Source organism: Ixodes scapularis, unplaced genomic scaffold (assembly GCF_016920785.2).
Source record: "Ixodes scapularis isolate PalLabHiFi unplaced genomic scaffold, ASM1692078v2 PGA_scaffold2__306_contigs__length_199485367, whole genome shotgun sequence".
In the NCBI taxonomy this organism is placed as follows: Eukaryota; Metazoa; Arthropoda; class Arachnida; order Ixodida; family Ixodidae; genus Ixodes; species Ixodes scapularis.
The window spans coordinates 198,637,508-198,640,734 of record NW_024609857.1 but is presented as its reverse complement, the minus strand read 5'-3'; the positions used below and the strand labels follow the sequence as shown (position 1 = coordinate 198,640,734).

Genomic DNA, 3,227 nt, shown 5'->3' with positions numbered 1-3,227 from the left:
ACTCCCAAACCTCTCACAACGGAGGCATCAGCGGAAACGTCCCCCACAACACCACGCCACACCGCAGTCAAACGCTCGGAATCCGCCAGAGACCCGCCAGACTGGATTACGGATTACCAAAATTTGCCAAAACAATGCAATTTAAAACCTTAGGACCATTTCGGGTATCGAGACCCGCTGTCGCCAAAAAACTCATTTTTCCAAAGAGGTCACTATGAACAAAATACAAAAAGACAAAAACTCTTCGCAATTTGTGAGGTCATTTTGGGGTTTTAACGAAGTGCCCCCACTTAGATCCTCATTCCCGTGGATGACGAAAACCTCCGAGATCATCCCTACTCTTTTTGGTGATATCAGAAAAATCTGCTCAACCCATCGGCATTGCTTTTAAATTTGCCTTTCCTCTTTCTTACGCTGAAGTCATAGTGATCGATTTTCACGTGATTTCTAGACGTGAAAATGCGGTCCTTATAGCGCCGATAAAACAATCCGCCTTTTTCATGCCCCGTCATATTGGTCCTAGCAATCTCCTGAGCTGTACCGCGAAACCCTGACACACTAGGGTCGCTCTTCTGCTCGACTGTCAAAGACGCTCTGTCTACTCGTAACGGAGGACCAAAGTTACGTGACGCCGCAGCTACGAGAGATCCTTTAATGATCCCGTCTTCCTCCGCCTTTTTCGCCGGCGCGTTGGGACGGCGTACGCTCTCTAGTGCTACGAGGTCGGGCTGCTCTACAACCCGGACCCCCTCATCCCGTTTCTCTGCCTCCAACTCTGGGAGTGCTTGCTCCCCGTCAGCTGCCTTTCGCTCTGGATCACTCGTTAACAAAGGGGCGAGCTGACGCGATTTGGACCTCGTACATGACTGAACTAGTCCTCCTCCCAGTTGTTGACCCCTTTCGCGCAGCAAGAAATCTGACCTGTTAGAAAACAAATAGGGATACTCCAACGGGACTGTTTGCGAGACAGCCGCCTCTGTCACTAGCTCTCCGAACGGGCCAGTTATCCTTACTCTCGCCATAGGCAGACAGACACTGTGCTTCTCGAGCAGCTGCTTGATCCAAACTACCTTTCCAGTAAAGTCGGATGTCGTTACATACGACGGATGAACAACGTCCATCGTCGCTGCACTGTCACGAAGCACCCTGCACGGCTTTCCGTTTACCTGGAGCTCGTGAAGATAGGGACGAAGAAGCTCCAGGTCCCTGTCACTACCGCTCACGTACGAGACCACAACCCGCGGTTTGTTACACCTGGCCGCTGTGTGTCCCGGCTCCTGACAGTTGTAGCACAGGAACGGCTTCCTTGCCTCGAACTGCCCTTTTTGGCTTTTCCGTGCCTCGTCTCCGTTCGAGGGATCTCCGCTCGAGGGATCTCCGCTCTTTTCTGGGACCTTTTGTCCTGTTTCTGGCTTCTCGGGCCTTTTTTCTCGCGAGCCGTTTCCCTGTTGGAAGGGCTTGCGCTGATCGCTCCGGCCGGGTTCGCTTTCCTCTCCGCTCAGCTTTCTACGCGTTGCGTACTCCTCGGCTAGCTCAGCGGCCCTTTCGACAGAGTCGACTCCTACCCTATCCTGCACCCAGAGCTTGACTGACTGCGGAATGCTACGAAAGAACTGTTCGAGGCACACACACTCGACTACCTTGTCTCGGCTTTCGTACACTTCCTCGCTCTTCAACCATTCTATCAAGTTGGTTTTAAGCCCGTACGCGAATTCCGAGTAGCCCTCGCTGCTCTTTTTGGATGCGTTTCTAAACCTTTGACGGAATGCCTCGGCAGAAAGGCGATACCGCTTCAAAAGGCTCGACTTCACCTTGTCGTAGTCGTCCGCGTCTCTAGCACTAAGGCGCGCGACAACCTCTGCAGCCTCACAGGGCAACAAAGTCAAAAGCCGTTGCGGCCACGTTTCTGGGGCGAAGCTCAACTTCTCACATGTCCTCTCAAAGTTAACTAAGAATAGGCCCACGTCTTCCCCAACTTTAAACGGCTGCAGGAGCTTCTTCATTTGATACGACTCGGCCTCACTTGCTCGTACCGGAGCCCCAACTCTACTGTTCTGCGAGTTTAATCGCTGCTGTTCAATTTCGAGCTCTAGCCTTTTTAGCGCTCGTTCCTCTCTTGCTGCAGCCTGCTCCTGTTCTCGTTCCTCTTTCGCCGCAGCTTCACTTTTAGCGTTCTGAAGTAATTCCCACGCAATTTTAATTTCCTCTGCTTCCGCGCTCTCTGAAATTGCTTTACTGATCTCAGATTTCTTCATCTTTTGCTCCACCTCCACACCCAATTCTTCACATAAACAGAGTAAATCTGTTCTCAGTAACCTCATTAGATCCATGATCGCTGCTTTCTAGCTTTGGCTTTGTTCTAAAACTTGTCGCGAGGTTGTACAAAAACCTAGCGCACGAGTCAAACACTAAGTATTCCCAGCAGTTCAAAATTAATTACCCATAATCTGAAGCCTGGCGAATCTCAAAGCAAAGTCCAAACGCTCACCCACAGATGTAGCACGATGTCGCATGGTCTGATCCCAACCGCTGCCAACCAGTTGTTCGAGGCGGGGTTTAGGCCGCACGTCCGGAAGCTTCCTGGCTCGAGACGACGTCCATTCCCCGAAGTGAAGAACCCAGGGGTTCAGTGGAGGTGGGAGTCTTGGTAACGTAACGAACGGTTTAATTACATGGTAGCGATACAGTCGTCAAATCCGAGAGAACAACGGAGCAGCCTCGCGCTCCGCCTTATATAGACCTTTCCAGCGGCAGTCTCGAACGAAGTGATTTCCAGCGCGCATCCCTGGTTTTGAGAGTGTACGTCAGTGTTGCCCGACTGCGCTGAGCTGTGGGTTTTCTCGTCAGTAGGCTGTGGCAGCCTGCGTACGAGCAATTTCGAACGCTGGTGGCGGCAAAATCGCCTCGCTTTATTTTTTCTTCTGTGTTCTATGGCGAAGAGAATTTCTCGAAATTATTAGGAAAGCGTTGAATTATTTTTGAGAACAAAAACAAACAAATGAAAGCTAGTTTCGGTGAGTCCGTGTGCGACAGAACAAATGCAACTGGGATGTTTGTTTCATTTTATGCTGATCTTTTTAACGGCACCATACACTCAGCCGTGTCAACCTACAAAGATCTTAACTGCCTAACATATTTGACCACACCAGAGGACAGCCGAACTGCATGGGTATTGCCCCCTCACTATATGGAATTCAACGAGTCTCATCAATCGAACAAAATATATT

The 3,227-nt window shown here is 50.5% G+C and overlaps 1 pseudogene; it reads right to left on the bottom strand.

The window, feature by feature from the left end:
* Nucleotides 1-335: 335 nt before the first annotated feature.
* On the bottom strand, nucleotides 336-2,096 carry LOC120848868 (annotated as a pseudogene).
* Nucleotides 2,097-3,227: the final 1,131 nt, after the last annotated feature.